Consider the following 21,117-nt stretch of genomic DNA (forward strand, 5'->3'; position numbering starts at 1 on the left):
AGCTGTTGTTCTCTTTGGTTGGCTTGAACTGATGAAAGGTTGTGAACGCGTATATTAAAATAACAATGTTTGACTTTGGTTACAGTGTATCACACTGGCATGAGTCAACGACTTTCTAGAGCTGAGCTGACATTACTTTACTTTTGTTCATGTTTCCTCAAAATAACTTCTCAACTTTAACGGAAAAAAGTATGCTAATTTACCTATTTTTACTTATATAAGAAAAATTTAATAACACAACATTTGGAGAATTCAGGTATGGATTCCACTACCTCTCACATGCAAAGCGATCGCTCTACCATTGGAGCCAATTCCCCCTATCTGTGACATTGACGTAGAAATTTGGGTTGAATCCCACTCTCATCTCTACTGTTTCCGAAGGTTCGTGCTATAATACAACTTTATTTCAATTTTTTAACACATCAATGTCTATGGATGTTCTCATTCATCCAGGTCATTGTAATCTCAGGGCATTCAATTGATTGCAACTAGACTGATTGGTTTGTCTTAGAAAATGTTTTGCTTCTCATCCAAGTAGGTTTCACCAGTTCATGCTCATAGATTCAGTCAGACTGGTCAGATCTAGTCTTGGACTTAGAATTGTCAGATCTAGCATTTCCCTCAGTTGTAACAAAGGCACAAAAGAGCATCTGTGACCAGAAGGTTTCTAACTCCTGTTGTTTGTTGGAGGCTAAATTGCAGTCTTTTAGGAATTGTTGAAAGGACAGTGTTGTATGTGGGAGTCAGGTGGTATCGCAGACCACCTCCTCAGGGGTGGTTTTTCAACCTTGATGTAGATGGCTTTCCTCACTGAATTTTTGGTGACAGGGAAAAAAAACTAATAACATAAAAGTTGGAGAATGCAGGTATCGATCCCGCTACCTCTCGCATGCGAAGCAAGCGCTCTACCATTTGAGCTAATTCCCCTCCTTTCATGACTTGGCCTTCACAATTTCTGTGATGAAGACCCCGCTTACAGGATGTGGAATTTTGAAAATCTACTCGACCAAGTTTGGGCAGCACTGTGAAACAAGGGTTGGTGCATGTACCTCACAATATGAAGGTCCTGAGTTCAATCCCGGGCTCGGGATCTTTTTGTGTGGAGTTTGCATGTTCTCCCAATGACTGCATGGGTTCCCTCCGGGTATTCCGGCTTCCTCCCACCTCCAAAGACATGCACCTGGGGATAGGTTGATTGGCAACACTAAATTGGCCCTAGTGTGTGAATTTGAGTGTGAATGTTGTCTATCTATCGGTGTTGGCCCTGCGATGAGGTGGTGACTTGTACAGGGTGTACCCCTTCTTCTGCCCGAATACAGCTGAAATAGGCTCATACACCCCCCGCGACCCCGGACGGGACAAGCGGTAGAAAATGGATGGATGGATGGATGGTAAGACCAAGTGGAAACACAAACGATGAGATGAGGTGGCAGAGAGTTTAAGGTGATGCTCTGCTGATGTGTTGTGTTCTACCCAAATGCTTTTGACTCAAGCTAATATTCTGTTTGGCTAGGTTTGGTTATTAAGCTAGTGTTTGGATTTTACATAACCTTTCATGTAAGTTATGTAAGTTTTCAATGTAGGGCTAAGGTTTTGAATTCAGGTTTTTTGCTTTGGTTATAAACATGAACGTCATTTAGATTTTTATTGGCCTCTTCTGAGTCAAGGTTGTGAAAACGTAGATCAGAGTAACAATGGCAGTGGTATCAGAGTATCAGACTGTCATAGGTCAATTACTTTGTAGAGCTGAGCTGTTATGATTGTACCTTTTTTTCATGTCCCCCTAAAATATCTACTCAGCTTTGACATACAAAGATCTGCTCACTTACCTGATTTTAACTTAGAGAATGCCTTGAGTTGACATTAAAAAACTAATAATCTAATATCTGGAGAAGACAGGTATTGATTCTTCTATCCCTCACACACAGAGGAAGCACTGTACCAATTGAGCTAATTCCCCCTGTTCTTAAGTTACTTTGTTATTTTTGAGTAGGTTCGACTCTCATCCTCATCAGGACGTCATGTTCCCTTGAGTTGGCCTCATTTGATGCAAGATTTTAAAAATGTAGATGTTCTACACTAGTGGGTTAAAATGTCATCATTTTTCAGAGTCTACTATTTATTAATGTTCTGACAATACCTTCATTCCTTTCTGTGTCCATGTCTTCTCAGCGTTAACAGAAACATTTCTGCTAAGTGACCTAATTTAATTTAGTTTAAACCTTTTATTGACAGTAAAAACTATTAACACAACATTTGGAGAATGTAGGCATTGATCCCACTACCTCTCACATGCAAAGCGAGCGCTCTACCACTTGAGCTAATTCCCCCTCTGTCTCTGACACAGACGTCCAGATTTGGGTTGAATCCCATTCTCATCCGGCTCTACTGTTTCTGAAGGTTCTCTTTATTTAAATGTTTTCAATACATCAATGTCTATGGATGTTCTCATTCATCCATGTCAATGTAATCTCAGGGCATTCAATCCATTGCAACTGGACTGTTTGGTTTGTCTTAGAAATTGTTTTGCTTCTCATACAAGTAGGCTTCATCAGTTCATGCTCATAGACTCAGATTGGTCAGATCTAGTCTAGTGGCTGGCCCCAAAACCCCAAATTTTTAAACTCCAATGCAAGGAGGGTGTGCCTGGGCAAAGATGGTACTGCCCTATCGTAGTGAGAAAAACATCTGTTGAGATGCAGAAGAGCAATCCCACTGTTAGTGCCAAAGACAGTCATTGAAGTGGAATGTCCCCCCGTTCGCATTGTGGTATTGTGTGGCAGAAGTATCGCTGTGGATCCACCACTATCAGCCCAACATAAACAGAATCACCCAAGTTAGCATTTCCTTTAGTTGTAACAAATGCACAAAGGAGCATCTGAGACCAGGATGTTTCTAACTCCCGTTAATTGCTGGAGGCTAAATTGCAGAGTCCTTTAGGAATGGTAAAAGGACAGTGTTGTATGTGGATACTCGGTGGTTTCGCAGACCACCTCCTCTGTTTAGTCATCCATGTCAAAGTTGACCTTGCCGTTTTGCCCCTCATCCAATTAAGCTTCATCAGTTTGTGCTCATAGACTTAGATTGGTCAGATCAAGTCCAACGGTTGGTGCCAAAACCCAAAATATATGTACTCCAAAAACCAGGAGGGTTTAGTATTTTTTTAATGTTGTAAAAATAACACAACAATATCTTAATTCCTCTATATGTCCATGTGGTTGCATGCTGTGATGTAGACCTTGATTATGAAAAGTCTTATTTGAAGTCTCTCAGCAACTTTTGACATTTATAGAGAAGATGAGGTGGCCGAGTGGTTAAGGCGATGGACTGCTAATCCATTGTGTTCTACACACGTGGGTTCAAATCCCATCCTCATTGAGCTGTTGTTCTCTTTGGTTGGCTTGAACTGATGAAAGGTTGTGAACGCGTATATTAAAATAACAATGTTTGACTTTGGTTACAGTGTATCACACTGGCATGAGTCAACGACTTTCTAGAGCTGAGCTGACATTACTTTACTTTTGTTCATGTTTCCTCAAAATAACTTCTCAACTTTAACGGAAAAAAGTATGCTAATTTACCTATTTTTACTTATATAAGAAAAATTTAATAACACAACATTTGGAGAATTCAGGTATGGATTCCACTACCTCTCACATGCAAAGCGATCGCTCTACCATTGGAGCCAATTCCCCCTATCTGTGACATTGACGTAGAAATTTGGGTTGAATCCCACTCTCATCTCTACTGTTTCCGAAGGTTCGTGCTATAATACAACTTTATTTCAATTTTTTAACACATCAATGTCTATGGATGTTCTCATTCATCCAGGTCATTGTAATCTCAGGGCATTCAATTGATTGCAACTAGACTGATTGGTTTGTCTTAGAAAATGTTTTGCTTCTCATCCAAGTAGGTTTCACCAGTTCATGCTCATAGATTCAGTCAGACTGGTCAGATCTAGTCTTGGACTTAGAATTGTCAGATCTAGCATTTCCCTCAGTTGTAACAAAGGCACAAAAGAGCATCTGTGACCAGAAGGTTTCTAACTCCTGTTGTTTGTTGGAGGCTAAATTGCAGTCTTTTAGGAATTGTTGAAAGGACAGTGTTGTATGTGGGAGTCAGGTGGTATCGCAGACCACCTCCTCAGGGGTGGTTTTTCAACCTTGATGTAGATGGCTTTCCTCACTGAATTTTTGGTGACAGGGAAAAAAAACTAATAACATAAAAGTTGGAGAATGCAGGTATCGATCCCGCTACCTCTCGCATGCGAAGCAAGCGCTCTACCATTTGAGCTAATTCCCCTCCTTTCATGACTTGGCCTTCACAATTTCTGTGATGAAGACCCCGCTTACAGGATGTGGAATTTTGAAAATCTACTCGACCAAGTTTGGGCAGCACTGTGAAACAAGGGTTGGTGCATGTACCTCACAATATGAAGGTCCTGAGTTCAATCCCGGGCTCGGGATCTTTTTGTGTGGAGTTTGCATGTTCTCCCAATGACTGCATGGGTTCCCTCCGGGTATTCCGGCTTCCTCCCACCTCCAAAGACATGCACCTGGGGATAGGTTGATTGGCAACACTAAATTGGCCCTAGTGTGTGAATTTGAGTGTGAATGTTGTCTATCTATCGGTGTTGGCCCTGCGATGAGGTGGTGACTTGTACAGGGTGTACCCCTTCTTCTGCCCGAATACAGCTGAAATAGGCTCATACACCCCCCGCGACCCCGGACGGGACAAGCGGTAGAAAATGGATGGATGGATGGATGGTAAGACCAAGTGGAAACACAAACGATGAGATGAGGTGGCAGAGAGTTTAAGGTGATGTTCTGCTGATGTGTTGTGTTCTACCCATATGCTTTTGACTCAAGCTAGTATTTTGTTTGGCTAGGTTTGGTTATTAAGCTAGTGTTTGGATTTTACATAACCTTTCATGTAAGTTATGTAAGTTTTCAATGTAGGGCTAAGGTTTTGAATTCAGGTTTTTTCCTCTGGTTATAAACATGAACGTCAATTAGATTTGTATTGGCCTCTTCTGAGTCAAGGTTGTGAAAACGTAGATCAGAGTAACAATGACAGTGGTAACAGAGTATCAGACTGTCATACGTCAATGACTTTGTAGAGCTGAGCTGCTATAATTGTACCTTTTTTTCATGTTCCCCTAAAAGGTCTACTCAGCTTTGACATACAAAGATCTGCTCACTTACCTGTTTTTAACTTAGAGGATGCCTTGAGTTGACAGTAAAAAACAAATAATCTAATATCTGGAGAAGACAGGTGTTGATTCTACTATCCCTCACACACAGAGGAAGCACTGTACCAATTAAGCTAATTCCCCCTGTTGTTAAATCTCTTTGTTATTTTTGAGTAGGTTCGACTCCCATCCTCATCAGGACGTCAGGTTCCCTTGAGTTGGCCTCAACTGATGCAAAATTGTAAAAATGTAGATCAGAGTAACAATGTTTGACTGTGGTTACAGACTATCACACTGTCATGTGTTAATGATTTTGTAGAGCTGAGCTGGCATTACCTTACCTTTTTTCACCAGTCTCCAAATTGATCAAAATGGCTTCTCAGCTTTAACATGCAAAATGTGTTAAGCAGGAAAGCACTGCTCATTTACCTTTTTTTTTTTTTTTTTTTTTTAACTTTTTTGATGTCTCTCAAAATGCTTTTTTATGTCTTCTTATTGATATACTTTCCAAATGTTCTTGTCGTAAGACAATATTTTCGGGGGAACCATCCAGGTAGACTTGACAGGTCTGCCTGTTTGGCCACGCTTATAAGAACAGCTGACAGGCAACATGTCACAGTGGTCAGGTGACCCTTCTGAAGAAGACTGCAGATGACAATCCAAACATGTCAGGTAAAAATGACATCCAATATACCGAAATAAATCAATCAAAGTTTATCTAAATAGTCCTTAATCACAAGTGTCTCAAAGGGCTGCACAAGCCACAATGACATCTTTGGATCAGATCCCACATCAGAGCAAGAAAAAACTCAAGCCAATGGGCAAAATGTTGTCTGACTACAAGAAAATGTGAAAAGTTTTTGATGTCTTTTGTTGCCAAAAAAAATCCATAAGATAATATTTGGAGAATGCAGGTATTGATCCTGCTACCTCCCGCATGCTAAGCAGGTGCTCTACCATTTGAGCTAATTCCGCCTCTTTTGATGTTTTGTGTTCCACCCAAGTGGGTTAAAATCTCATTATCATCAGACTATTTATTAATGTTCTGACAATACCAAAATATCTTCATTCCTTCCTGTGTCCATGTCTTCTCAGCGTTAACAGAAACATTTCTGCTAAGTGACCTATTTGAATTTAGAGGAAACCTTTTATTGACAGTAAAAACTAATAACACAACATTTGGAGAATGCAGGCATCGATCCCACTACCTCTCACATGCAAAGCGAGCGCTCTACCACTTGAGCTAATTCCCCCTGTGTCGCTGATACAGATGTACAGATTTGGGTTGAATCCCATTCTCATCTGGCTCTACTGTTTCTGAAGATTCTCTTTATTTAAATTTGTTCAATACATCAATGTCTATGGATGTTCTCATTCATCCAGGTCATTGTAATCTCAGGGCATTCAATCCATTACAACTGGACTGTTTGGTTTGTCTTAGAAATTGTTTTGCATCTCATACAAGTAGGCTTCATCAGTTCATGCTCATAGACTCAGATTGGTCAGATCTAGTCTAGTGGCTGGCCCCAAAACCCCAAATTCTTATGCTCCAACACAAAGAGGGTGTGCCTGGGCAAAGATGGTACTGCCCTATCGTAGTGAGAAAAACATTTGTTGAGATGCAGAAAAGCAATCCCACTGTTAGTGCCAAAGACAGTCATTGAAGTGGAATTTCCTCTCGTTCGCAATGTGGTATTGTGTGGCAGAAGTATCGCTGTGGATCCACCACTATCAGCCCAACATAAACAGAATGACCCACGTTAGCATTTCCTCTAGTTGTAACAAATGCACAAAGGAGCATCTGAGACCAGGATGTTTCTAACTCCCGTTATTTGCTGGAGGCTAAATTGCAGAATCCTTTAGGAATGGTTAAAAGGACAGTGTTGTATGTGGATAGTCGGTGGTTTCACAGACCACCTCCTCTGTTCAGTCATCCATGTCAAAGTCGACCTTCCCGTTTTGCCCCTCATCCAAGTAAGCTTCATCAGTTTGTGCTCAGAGACTTAGATTGGTCAGATCAAGTCCAACGGTTGGTGCCAAAACCCAAAATATTTGTACTCCAAAAACCAGGAGGGTTTAGTATTTTTTTAATATTGTAAAAATAACACAACAATATCTTAATTCCTCTATATGTCCATGTGGTTGCATGCTGTGATGTAGACCTTGATTATGAAAAGTCTTATTTGAAGCCTCTCAGCATCTTTTGACATTTATAGAGAAGATGAGGTGGCCGAGTGGTTAAGGACTGCTAATCCATTGTGTTCTACATGCGTGGGTTCGTATCCCATCCTCATCGAGCTGTTGATCTCTTTGGTTGGCTTCAACTGACGAAAAGTTGTGAACGCCTATATTAAAATAACAATGTTTGACTTTGGTTACAGTATTGCACTGGCATGTGTCAACGACTTTCTAGAGCTGAGCTGACATTACTTTACCTTTTTTCATGTTTCCTCAAAATGGCGCCTCAGCTTTAACGGAAAAAAATATGCTCATTTACCTATTTTTACTTATACAAGAAAAAAATAATAACACAAAATTTGGAAAATTCAGGTATGGATTCCACTACCTCTCACATGCAAAGCGATCGCTCTACCATTGGAGCCAATTCCCCCTGTTTATGACATAGATATAGAAATTTGGGTTGAATCCCACTCTCATCTCTACTGTTTCCGAAGGTTCGTGCAATAATACAACTTTATTTCAATTTTTTAACACATCAATGTCTATGGATGTTCTCATTCATCCAAGACATTGTAATTTCAGGGCATTCAATCGATTGCAACTAGACTGATTGGTTTGTCTTAGAAGATGTTTTGCTTCTAATCCAAGTAGGTTTCACCAGTTCATGCTCATAGACTCAGTCAGACTGGTCAGATCTAGTCTTAGACTTAGAATTGTCAGATCTAGCATTTCCCTCAGTTGTAACAAAGGCACAAAAGAGCATCTGTGATCAGAAGGTTTCTAACTCCTGTTGTTTGTTGGAGGCTAAATTGCAGAGTCTTTTAGGAATTGTTGAAAGGACAGTGTTGTATGTGGGAGTTAGGTGGTATCACAGACCACCTCCTCAGGGGTGGTTTTCAACCTTGATGTAGATGGCTTTCCTCACTGAATTTTTGGTGACAGGGAAAAAAACCTAATAACATAAAAGTTGGAGAATGCAGGTATCGATCCCGATACCTCTCGCATGCTAATCAAGCGCTCTACCATTTGAGCTAATTCCCCTAATTTCGTGATTTGGCCTTCACAATTTCCGTGATGAAGACCCCGCTTACAGGATGTGGAATTTTGAAAATCTACTAGACCAAGTATGGGCAGCACGGTGAAACAGGGGTTGGTGCATGTGCCTCACAATATGAAGGTCCTGAGTTCAATCCCGGGCTCGGGATCTTTCTGTGTGGAGTTTGCATGTTCTCCCCGTGACTGCATGGGTTCCCTCCGGGTATTCCGGCTTCCTCCCACCTCCAAAGACATGCACCTGGGGATAGGTTGATTGGCAACACTAAATTGGCCCTAGTGTGTGAATGTGAGTGTGAATGTTGTCTATCTATCTGTGTTGGCCCTGCGATGAGGTGGCGACTTGTCCAGGGTGTACACCGCCTTCTGCCCGAATACAGCTGAAATAGGCTCCAGCACCCCCACGCGACCCCGGACGGGACAAGCAGTAGAAAATGGATGGATGGATAGATGGATGGTAAGACCAAGTGGAAACACAAACGATGAGATGAGGTGGCAGAGAGTTTAAGGTGATGCTCTGCTGATGTGTTGTGTTCTACCTAAATGCTTTTGACTCAAGCTAGTATTCTGTTTGGCTAGGTTTGGTTATTAAGCTAGTGTTTGGATTTTACATAACCTTTCATGTAAGTTATGTAAGTTTTCAATGTAGGGCTAAGGTTTTGATTTCAGGTTTTTTGCTCTGGTTATAAACATGAACGTCAGTTAGATTTTTATTGGCCTCTTCTGAGTCAAGGTTGTGAAAACGTAGATCAGAGTAACAATGACAGTGGTAACAGAGTATCAGACTGTCATAGGTCAATGACTTTGTAGAGCTGAGCTGCTATAATTGTACCTTTTTTTCATGTTCCCCTAAATTGTCTACTCAGCTTTGACATACAAAGATCTGCTCACTTACCTGTTTTTAAGTTAGAGGATGCCTTGAGTTGACAGTAAAAAACAAATAATCTAATATCTGGAGAAGACAGGTGTTGATTCTACTATCCCTCACACACAGAGCAAGCACTGTACCAATTGAGCTAATTCCCCCTGTTGTTAAGTCTCTTTGTTAATTTTGAGTAGGTTCGTCTCCCATCTTCATCAGGACGTCAGGTTCCCTTGAGTTGGCCTCAACTGATGCAAGGTTGTGAAAACGTAGATCAGAGTAACAATGTTTGACTGTGGTTACAGACTATCACACTGTAGATGTGTTAATGACTTTGTAGAGCTGAGCTGGCATTACCTTACCTTTCTTCATATGTCTCCAAATTGATCAAAATGGCTCCTCAGCTTTAACATACAAAATGTGTTAGGCAGGAAAGTACTGCTCATTTACCTATTTGTAACGTTTTTGATGTCTCTCAAAACGCTTTTTTATGTCTTCTTATTGATATACTTTCCAAATGTTCTTGTCGTAAGACAATATTTTCGGGGGAACCATCCAGGTAGACTTGACAGGTCTGCCTGTTTGGCCACACCTATAAGAACAGCTGATAGGCAACATGTCACAGTGGTCAGGTGACCCTTCTGAAGAAGACTGCAGATGACAATTCAAACATGTCAGGTAAAAATGACATCCAATATACCGAAATAAATCAATCAAAGTTTATTTAAATAATCCTTAATCACAAGTGTCTCAAAGGGCTGCACAAGCCACAATGACATCTTTGGCTCAGATCCCAAATCAGAGCAAGAAAAAACTCAAGCCAATGGGCGTAATGAGAAACCTTGGAGGGGACCGCAGATGTGGGGACCGTCCCTGGGCGACCGGTGACTACAAGAAAATGTGAAAAGTTTTTGATGTCTTTTGTTGCCAAAAAAACCCATGAGATAATATTTGGAGAATGCAGGTATTGATCCTGCTACCTCCCGCATGCTAAGCAGGTGCTCTACCATTTGAGCTAATTCCCCTTCTTTTGATGCTCAGTGTTCTACACTAGTGGCTTAAAATCTCATCATCATCAGACACTACTATTTATTAATTTTCTGACAATACCTTCATTCCTTTCCGTGTCCATGTCTTCTCAGCGTTAACGGAAACATTTCTGCTAAGTGACCTATTTTAATTTAGAGGAAACCTTTTATTGACAGTAAAAACTAATAACATAATATGTGGAGAATGCAGGCATCGATCCCACTACCTCTCACATGCAAAGCGAGCGCTCTAACACTTGAGCTAATTCCCCCTCTGTCTGTGACACTGACATATAGATTTGGGTTGAATCCCATTCTCATCTGGCTCTACTGTTTCTGAAGGTTCTCTTTATTTAAATGTTTTTAATACATCAATGTCTATGGATGTTCTCATTCATCCAGGTCATTGTAATCTCAGGGCATTCAATCCATTACAACTGGACTGTTTGGTTTGTCTTAGAAATTGTTTTGCTTCTCATACAAGTAGGCTTCATCAGTTCATGCTCATAGACTCGGATTGGTCAGATCTAGTCTAGTGGCTGACCCCAAAACCCCAAATTCTTATACTCCAACACAAGGAGGGTGTGCCTGGGCAAAGATGGTACTGCCCTATCGTAGTGAGAAAAGCATCTGTTGAGATGCAGAAGTGCAATTCCACTGTTAGTGCCAAAGACAGTCATTGAAGTGGCATTTCCCCTCGTTCGCATTGTGGTATTGTGTGGCAGAAGTATCGCTGTGGATCCACCACTATCAGCTCAACATAAACAGAATCACCCACTTTAGCATTTCCTTTAGTTGTAACAAATGCACAAAGGAACATCTGATACCAGGATGTTTCTAACTCCCGTTATTTGCTGGAGGCTAAATTGCAGAGTCCTTTAGGAATGGTTAAAAGGACAGTGTTGTAAGTGGATACTCAGTGGTTTCGCAGACCACCTCCTCTGTTCAGTCATCCATATCAAGGTAGACCTTGCCATTTTGCCCCTCATCCAAGTAAGCTTCATCTGTTTTTGCTCATAGACTTAGATTGGTCAGATCAAGTCCAACGGTTGGTGCCAAAACCCAAAATATATGTACTCCAAAAACCAGGAGGGTTTAGTATTTTTTTAAAGTTGTTAAAATAACACAACGATATCTTAATTCCTCTATATGTCCATGTGGTTACATGCTGTGATGTAGACCTTGATCATGAAAAGTCTTATTTGAAGCCTCTCAGCAACTTTTGCCATTAATAGAGAAGATGAGGTGGCCGAGTGGTTAAGGCGATGGACTGCTAATCCATTGTGTTCTACACGCGTGGGTTCGAATCCCATCCTCATCGAGCTGTTGTTGGCTTCAACTGACGAAAGGTTGTGAGCTCGTATATTAAAATAACAATGTTTGTCTTTGGTTACAGTTTGTCAACAACTTTCTAGAGCTGAGCTGACATTACTTTACCTTTCTTCATGTTTCCTCAAAATGACTTCTCAGTTCTGCGATGAGGTGGCGACTTGTCCAGGGTGTACCCGCCTTCCGCCCAATTGTAGCTGAGATAGGCTCCAGAGCCCCCCGTGACCCCGAAGGGAATGAGCGGTAGAAAATGGATGGATGGATGGATGGACTTCTAAGCTTTAACGGAAAAAAATGTTCTCATTTACCTATTTTTACTTTTATAAGAAAAAAATAATAACACAAAATTTGGAAAATTCAGGTATGGATTCCACTACCTCCCACATGTAAAGCGATCACTCTACCATTGGAACCAATTCCCCCTGTCTATGACATCGACGTAGAAATTTGGGTTGAATCCCACTCTCATCTCTACTGTTTCCGAAGGTTCGTGCAATGATACAACTTTATTTCTATTTTTTAACACATCAATGTCTATTGATGTTCTCATTCATCCAGGTCATTGTAATTTCAGGTCATTCAATCGATTGCAACTAGACTGATTGGTTTGTCTTAGAAGATGTTTTGTTTCTCACCCAAGTCGGTTTCACCAGTTCATGCTCATAGATTCAGTCAGACTGGTCAGATCTAGTCTTAGACTTAGAATTGTCAGATCTAACATTTCCTTCAGTTGTATCAAAAGCACAAAAGAGCATCTGTGACCAGAAGGTTTCTAACTCCTGTTGTTTGTTGGAGGATAAATTGCAGAGTCTTTTAGGAATTGTTAAAAGGACAATGTTGTATGTGGGAGTTAGGTGGTATCATAGACCACCTCCTCAGGGGTGGTTTTTCAACCTTGATGTAGATGGCTTTCCTCACTATATTTTTGGTGACAGGGAAAAAAAACTAATAACATAAAATTTGAAGAATGCAAGTATCGATCCCGATACCTCTCGCATGCGAAGCAAGCGCTATACCATTTGAGCTAATTCCCCTCCTTTCATGGTTTGGCCTTCACAATTTCTGTGATGAAGACCCTGCTAACGGGATGTGGAATTTTGAAAATCTACTAGACCAAGTATGGGCAGCACGGTGAGACAAGGGTTAGTCCATGTGCCTCACAATATGAATGTCCTGAGTTCAATCCCGGGCTCGGGATCTTTCTGTGTGGAGTTTGCATGTTCTCCTCGTGACTGCATGGGTTCCCTCCGGGTATTCCGGCTTCCTCCCACCTCCAAAGACATGCACCTGGGGATAGGTTGATTGGCAACACTAAATTGGCCCTGGTGTGTGAATGTGAGTGTGAATGTTGTCTATCTATCTGTGTTGGCCCTACGATGAGGTGGCGACTTGTCCAGGGTGTACCGCGCCTTCTGCCCGAATACAGCTGAAATAGGCTCCAGCACCCCCACGCAACCTCGGACGGGACAAGCGGTAGAAAATGGATGGACGGATGGATGGATGGTAAGACCAAGTGGAAACACAAACGATGAGATGAGGTGGCAGAGAGTTTAAGGTGATGCTCTGCTGATGTGTTGTGTTCTACCCAAATGCTTTTGACTCAAGCTAGTATTTTGTTGGGCTAGGTTTGGTTATTAAGCGAGTGTTTGGATTTTACATAACCTTTCATGTAAGTTATGTAAGTTTTCAATGTAGGGTTAAGGTTTTGAATTCAGGTTTTTTGCTCTGGTTATAAACATGAACGTCAGTTAGATTTTTAATGGCCTCTTCTGAGTCAAGGTTGTGAAAACGTGGATCAGAGTAACAATGACAGTGGTAACAGAGTATCAGACTGTCATAGGTCAATGACTTTGTTGAGCTGAGCTGTTATGATTGTACCTTTTTTTCATGTTCCCCTAAAATGTCTACTCAGCTTGACATACAAAGATCTGCTCACTTACCTGTTTTTAACTTAGAGGATGCCTTGAGTTGACAGTAAAAAACTAATAATATAATATCTGGAGAAGAAAGGTAATATTTGTACTATCCCTCACACACAGAGTAAGCACTGTACCAATTGAGCTAATTCCCCCTGTTGTAAAGTCTCTTTGTTATTTTTGAATAGGTTCAACTCCCATCCTCATCAGGACGTCAGGTTCCCTTGAGTTGGCCTCAACTGATGCAAGATTGTAAAAATGTAGATCAGAGTAACAATGTTTGACTGTGGTTACAGACTATCACACTGTCATGTGTTAATGACTTTGTAGAGCTGAGCTGGCATTACCTTACCTTTCTTCATCCGTCTCCAAATTGATCAAAATGGCTCCTCAGCTTTAACATACAAAATGTGTTAGGCAGGAAAGTACTGCTCATTTACCTATTTTTAACTTTTTTTATGTCTCTCAAAACGTTTTTTTATGTCTTCTTATTGATATACTTTCCAAATGTTCTTGTCGTAGGACAATATTTTCGGGGGAACCATCCAGGTAGACTTGACAGGTCTGCCTGTTTGGCCACGCTTATAAGAACAGCTGACAGGCAACATGTCACAGTGGTCAGGTGACCCTTCTGAAGAAGACTACAGATGACAATCCAAACATGTCAGGTAAAAATGACATCCAATATACCGAAATAAATCAATCAAAGTTTATTTAAATAGTCCTTAATCAAAAGTGTCTCAAAGGGCTGCATAAGCCACAAAGACATCCTCGGCTCAGATCCCACATCAAAACAAGAAAAAACCAAAGCCAATGGCCGTAATGACAAACCTTGGAGGGGACCGCAGATATGGGGACCGCCACTGGGCGACCAGTGCAAAACGTTGTCTGACTACAAGAAAATGTGAAAAGTTAAGATAATATTTGGAGAATGCAGGTATTGATCCTGCTACCTCCCACATGCTAAGCAGGTGCTCTACCATTTCAGCTAATTCCCCCTCTTTTGGTGCTCAGAGTTCTACACTAGTGGGTTAAAGCTTCATCATCATCACACTCTACTATTTATTAATGTTCTGACAATACCACAATATCTTCAATCCTTTCTGTGTCCATGTCTTCTCAGCGTTAACAGAAACATGTCTGCTAAGTGACTTATTTTAATTTAGAGGAAACCTTTTATTGACAGTAAAAACTAATAACACAACATTTGGAGAATGCAGGCATCGATCCCACTACCTCTCACATGCAAAGCGAGCGCTCTACCACTTGAGCTTTTTTTAATGTTGTAAAAATAAAACAACAATATCTTAATTCCTCTATATGTCCATGTGGTTACATGCTGAGATGTAGACCTTGATTATGAAAAGTCTTATTTGAAGCCTCTCAGAAACTTTTGACATTAATAGACAGGATGAGGTGGCCGAGTGGTTAAGGCGATGGACTGCTAATCCATTGTGTTCTCCACGCGTGGGTTCGAATCCCATCCTCATCGAGCTGTTTTTCTCTTTGGTTGGCTTCAACTGATGAAAGGTTGTGAACGCGTATATTAAAATAACAATGTTTGACTTTGGTTACAGAGTATCACACTGGCATGTGTCAACGACTTTCTAGAGCTGAGCTGACATTACTTTACCTTTGTTCATGTTTCCTCAAAATGACTTCTCAGCTTTAACGGAAAAAAGTATGCTCATTTACCTATTTTTACTTATATAGGAAAAAATTAATAACACAAAATTAGGAGAATTCAGGAATGGATTCCACTACCTCTCACATGCAAAGCGATCGCTCTACCATTGGAGCCAATTCCCCCTGTCTGTGACATTGACGTTGAAATTTGGGTTGAATCCCACTCTCATCTCTACTGTTTCCGAAGGTTCGTGCATTAATACAACTTTATTTCAATTTTTTAACACATCAATGTCTATGGATGTTCTCATTCATCCAGGTCATTGTAATCGCAGGACATTCAATCGATTGCAACTAGACTGATTGGTTTGTCTTAGAAAATGTTTTGCTTCTCATCCAAGTAGGTTTCACCAGTTCATGCTCATAGATTCAGTCAGACTGGTCAGATCTAGTCTTAGACTTAGAATTGTCAGATCTAGCATTTCCTTCAGTTGTATCAAAGGCACAAAAGAGCATCTGTGACCAGAAGGTTTCTAACTCCTGTCTTTTAGGAATTGTTGAAAGGACAGTGTTGTATGTGGGAGTTAGGTGGTATCGCAGACCACCTCCTCAGGGGTGGTTTTTCAACCTTGATGGAGATGGCTTTCCTCACGGAATTTTTGGTGACAGGGAAAAAAACCTAATAACATAGAATTTGGAGAATGCAGGTATCAATCCTCGCATGCGAAGCAAGCGCTCTACCACTGAGCCAATTCCCCTCCTTTCATGAATTGGCCTTCACAATTTCTGTGATGAAGACCCCGCTTACAGGATGTGGAATTTTGAAAATCTACTAGACCAAGTATGGGCAGCACGGTGAAACAGGGGTTGCTGCTTGTGCCTCACAATATGAAGATCCTGAGTTCAATCCCGGGTTGGGGATCTTTCTGTGTGGAGTTTGCATGTTCTCCCCGTGACTGCATGGGTTCCCTCCAGGAATTCCGGCTTCCTCCCACCTCCAAAGACATGCGCCTGGGGATAGGTTGATTGGCAACACTAAATTGGTCCTAGTGTGTGAATGTGAGTGTGAATGTTGTCTGTCTATCTGTGTTGGCCCTGCTATGAGGTGGCGACTTGTCCAGGGTGTACCCCGCCTAATGTTCAAATACAGCTGAAATAGGCTCCAGCACCCTCCGCGACCCCGGACGGGACAAGTGGTAGAAAATGGATGGATGGATGGAAGGTAAGACCAAGTGGAAACACAAACGATGAGAGGAGGTGGCAGAGAGTTTAAGGTGATGCTCTGCTGATGTGTTGTGTTCTACCTAAATGTTTTTGACTCAAGCTAGTATTCTGTTTGGCTAGGTTTGGTTATTAAGCTAGTGTTTTGATTGTACATAACCTTTCATGTATGTTATGTAAGTTTTCAATGTAGGGTTAAGGTTTTGAATTCAGGTTTTTTGCTCTGGTTATAAATATGAACGTCAGTTATATTTTTAATGGCCTCTTCTGAGTCAAGGTTGTGAAAACGTAGATCAGAGTAACAATGACAGTGGTAACAAAGTATCAGACTGTCATAGGTCAATGACTTTGTAGAGCTGAGCTGTTATGACTGTACCTTTTTTTCATGTTCCCCTAAAATGTCTACTCAGCTTTGACATACAAAGATCTGCTCACTTACCTGTTTTTAACTTAGAGGATGCCTTGAGTTGACAGTAAAAAACTAATAATATAATATCTGGAGAAAACAGGTATTGATTCTACTATCCCTCACACACAGAGTAAGCACTGTACCAATTGAACTAATTCCCCCTGTTGTTAAGTCTCTTTGTTATTTTTGAGTAGGTTCGACTCCCATCCTCATCAGGACGTCAGGATCCCTTGAGTTGGCCTCAACTAATGCAAGATTGTAAAAATTTGGATCAGAGTAACAATGTTTTGACTGTGGTTACAGACTATCACACTGTCATGTGTTAATGACTTTGTATAGCTGAGTTGGCATTACCTTACCATTCTTCATCTGTCTCCAAATTGATCAAAATGGCTCCTCAGCTTTAACATGCAAAATGTGTTAGGCAGAAAAGTACTGCTCATTTACCTATTTTTAACATTTTTGATGTCTCTCAAAACGTTTTTTTATGTCTTCTTATTGATATACTTTCCAAATGTTCTTGTAGTAAGACAATATTTTCGGGGGAACCATCCAGGTAGACTTGACAGGTCTGCCTGTTTGGCCACGCCTATAAGAACAGCTGACAGGCAACATGTCACAGTGGTCAGGTGACCCTTCTGAAGAAGACTACAGATGACAATCCAACATGTCAGGTAAAAATGACATCCAATAAACCGAAATAAATCAATCAAAGTTTATTTAAATAGTCCTTAATCACAAGTGTCTCAAAGGGCTGCACAAGCCACAAAGACATCCTCGGCTCAGATCCCACATCAGAGCAAGAAAAAACCCAAGCCAATGGGCTTAATGAGAAACCTTGGAGGGGACCGCAGATATGGGGACCGCCCCTGGGCGACCAGTGCAAAATGTTGTCTGACTACAAGAAAATGTGAAAAGTTTTTGATGTCTTTTGTTGCCAAAAATAATCCATAAGATAATATGTGGAGAATGCAGGTATTGATCCTGCTACCTCCCGCATGCTAAGCAGGTGCTCTACCATTTGAGCTAATTCCCCCTCTTTTGATGCTCAGTGTTCTACACTAGTGGGTTAAAATTTCATCATTTTCAGACTCTACTATTTATTAATGTTCTGACAATACCTTAATTCCTTTCTGTGTCCATGTCTTCTCAGCGTTAACAGAAACATTTCTGCTAAGTGACCTATTTTAATTTAGTTTAAACCTTTTCTTGACAGTAAAAACTAATAACACAAGATTTGGAGAATGCAGGCATCGATCCCACTACCTCTCACATGCAAAGCGAGCGCTCTACCACTTGAGCTAATTCCCCTTCTGTCTCTGACACAGACGTACAGATTTGGGTTGAATTCCATTCTCATCTGGCTCTACAGTTTCTGAAGGTTTTCTTTAATTAAATTTGTTCAATACATCAATGTCTATGGATGTTCTCATTCATCCAGGTCATTGTAATCTCAGGGCATTCAATCCATTACAACTGGACTGTTTGGTTTGTCTTAGAAATTGTTTTGCTTCTCATACAAGTAGGCTTCATCAGTTCATGTTCATAGACTCAGATTGGTCAGATCTAGTCTAGTGGCAGGCCCCAAAACCCCAAATTCCTATACTCCAACAAAAGGAGGGTGTGCCTAGGCAAAGATGGTACTGCCCTATCGAAGTAAGAAAAACATCTGTTGAGATGCAGAAGAGCAATCCCACTGTTAGTGCCAAAGACAGTCATTGAAGTGAAATTTCCTCTCGTTCGCATTGTGGTATTGTGTGGCAGAAGTATCGCTGTGGGTCCACCACTATCAGCCCAACATAAACAGAATCACCCACGCTAGCATTTCCTTTAGTTGTAACAAATGCCCAAAGGAGCATCTAAGACCAGGATGTTTCTAACTCCCGTTATTTGCTGGAGGCTAAATTGCAGAGTCCTTTAGGAATGGTTGAAAGGACAGTGTTGTATGTGGATACTCGGTGATTTCGCAGACCACCTCCTCTGTTCAGTCATCCATGTCAAAGTTGACCTTGCCGTTTTGCCCCTCGTCCAATTAAGCTACATCAGTTTGTGCTCATAGACTTAGATTGGTCAGATCAAGTCCAACGGTTGGTTCCAAAACCCAAAATCTATGTACTCCAAAAACCAGGAGGGTTTAGTATTTTTTTAATGTTGTAAAAATAACACAACAATATCTTAATTCCTCTATATGTCCATGTGGTTGCATGCTGTGATGCAGACCTTGATTATAAAAAGTCTTATTTGAAGCCTCTCAGCAACTTTCAACATCAAAAGAGAAGATGAGGTGGCCGAGTGGTTAAGGCGATGGACTGCTAATCCATTGTGTTCTACACACGTGGGTTCGAATCCCATCCTCATCGAGCTGTTGTTCTCTTTGGTTGGCTTCAACTGATGAAAGGTTGTGAACGCGTATATTAAAATAACAATGTTTGACTTTGGTTAGAGAGTATCACATTGGCATGTGTCAACGACTTTCTAGAGCTGAGCTGACATTACCTTTGTTCATGTTTCCTCAAAATGACTTCTCAGCTTTAACGGAAAAAAGTATGCTCATTTACCTATTTTTACTTATATAAGAAAAAATTAATAACACAAATCTTGGAGAATTCAGGTATGGATTCCACTACCTCTCACATGCAAAGCAATCACTCTACCATTGGAGCCAATTCCCCCTGTCTGTGACATTGACGTAGAAATGTGGGTTGAATCCCACTCTCATCTCTACTCTTTCCGAAGGTTCGTGCAATAATACAACTTTATTTAAATTTTTTGACACATCAATGTCTATGGATGTTCTCATTCATCCAGGTCATTGTAATCTCAGGGCATTCAATCGATTGCAACTAGACTGATTGGTTTGTCTTAGAAAATGTTTTGCTTCTCATCCAAGTAGGTTTCACCAGTTCATGCTCATAGACTCAGTCAGACCGGTCAGATCTAGTCTTGGACTTAGAATTGTCAGATCTAGCATTTCCTTCAGTTGTATCAAAGGCACAAAAGAGCATCTGTGACCAGAAGGTTTCTAACTCCTGTCTTTTAGGAATTGTTGAAAGGACAGTGTTGTATGTGGGAGTTAGGTGGTATCGCAGACCACCTCCTCAGGGGTGGTTTTTCAACCTTGATGGAGATGGCTTTCCTCACGGAATTTTTGGTGACAGGGAAAAAAACCTAATAACATAGAATTTGGAGAATGCAGGTATCAATCCTCGCATGCGAAGCAAGCGCTCTACCACTGAGCCAATTCCCCTCCTTTCATGAATTGGCCTTCACAATTTCTGTGATGAAGACCCCGCTTACAGGATGTGGAATTTTGAAAATCTACTAGACCAAGTATGGGCAGCACGGTGAAACAGGGGTTGCTGCTTGTGCCTCACAATATGAAGATCCTGAGTTCAATCCCGGGCTGGGGATCTTTCTGTGTGGAGTTTGCATGTTCTCCCCGTGACTGCATGGGTTCCCTCCGGGAATTCCGGCTTCCTCCCACCTCCAAAGACATGCGCCTGGGGATAGGTTGATTGGCAACACTAAATTGGTCCTAGTGTGTGAATGTGAGTGTGAATGTTGTCTGTCTATCTGTGTTGGCCCTGCTATGAGGTGGCGACTTGTCCAGGGTGTACCCCGCCTAATGTTCAAATACAGCTGAAATAGGCTCCAGCACCCTCCGCGACCCCGGACGGGACAAGTGGTAGAAAATGGATGGATGGATGGAAGGTAAGACCAAGTGGAAACACAAACGATGAGAGGAGGTGGCAGAGAGTTTAAGGTGATGCTCTGCTGATGTGTTGTGTTCTACCCATATGCTTTTGACTCAAGCTAGTATTTTGTTTGGCTAGGTTTGGTTATTAAGCTAGTGTTTTGATTGTACATAACCTTTCATGTATGTTATGTAAGTTTTCAATGTAGGGTTAAGGTTTTGAATTCAGGTTTTTTGCTCTGGTTATAAATATGAACGTCAGTTAGATTTTTAATGGCCTCTTCTGAGTCAAGGTTGTGAAAACGTAGATCAGAGTAACAATGACAGTGGTAACAAAGTATCAGACTGTCATAGGTCAATGACTTTGTAGAGCTGAGCTGTTATGACTGTACCTTTTTTTGATGTCCCCCTAAAATGTCTACTCAGCTTTGACATACAAAGATCTGCTCACTTACCTGTTTTTAACTTAGAGGATGCCTTGAGTTGTAAAAAACAGTAAAAAACTAATAATATAATATCTGGAGAAAACAGGTATTGATTGTACTATCCCTCACACACAGAGTAAGCACTGTACCAATTGAACTAATTCCCCCTGTTGTTAAGT

At 41.0% G+C, this 21,117-nt stretch overlaps 4 non-coding genes across 4 annotated transcripts; all 4 read left to right on the top strand.

Annotated features, from left to right (window-relative positions):
* Positions 1 to 3,296: 3,296 nt before the first annotated feature.
* On the top strand, positions 3,297 to 3,378 carry trnas-gcu (transfer RNA serine (anticodon GCU)). Its single transcript has one exon. It is a non-coding gene; the product is annotated as a tRNA-Ser (tRNA).
* An 8,179-nt stretch (positions 3,379 to 11,557) lies between these two features.
* Positions 11,558 to 11,639, top strand: trnas-gcu (transfer RNA serine (anticodon GCU)). Its single transcript has one exon. It is a non-coding gene; the product is annotated as a tRNA-Ser (tRNA).
* Positions 11,640 to 14,973: 3,334 nt separating this feature from the next.
* trnas-gcu (transfer RNA serine (anticodon GCU)) lies at positions 14,974 to 15,055 on the top strand. The gene has a single exon. It is a non-coding gene; the product is annotated as a tRNA-Ser (tRNA).
* Positions 15,056 to 19,097: 4,042 nt separating this feature from the next.
* trnas-gcu (transfer RNA serine (anticodon GCU)) lies at positions 19,098 to 19,179 on the top strand. The gene has a single exon. It is a non-coding gene; the product is annotated as a tRNA-Ser (tRNA).
* The last annotated feature ends 1,938 nt before the right edge of the window (positions 19,180 to 21,117 follow it).

This window comes from Nerophis lumbriciformis, linkage group LG01 (genome assembly GCF_033978685.3).
Source record: "Nerophis lumbriciformis linkage group LG01, RoL_Nlum_v2.1, whole genome shotgun sequence".
In the NCBI taxonomy this organism is placed as follows: Eukaryota; Metazoa; Chordata; class Actinopteri; order Syngnathiformes; family Syngnathidae; genus Nerophis; species Nerophis lumbriciformis.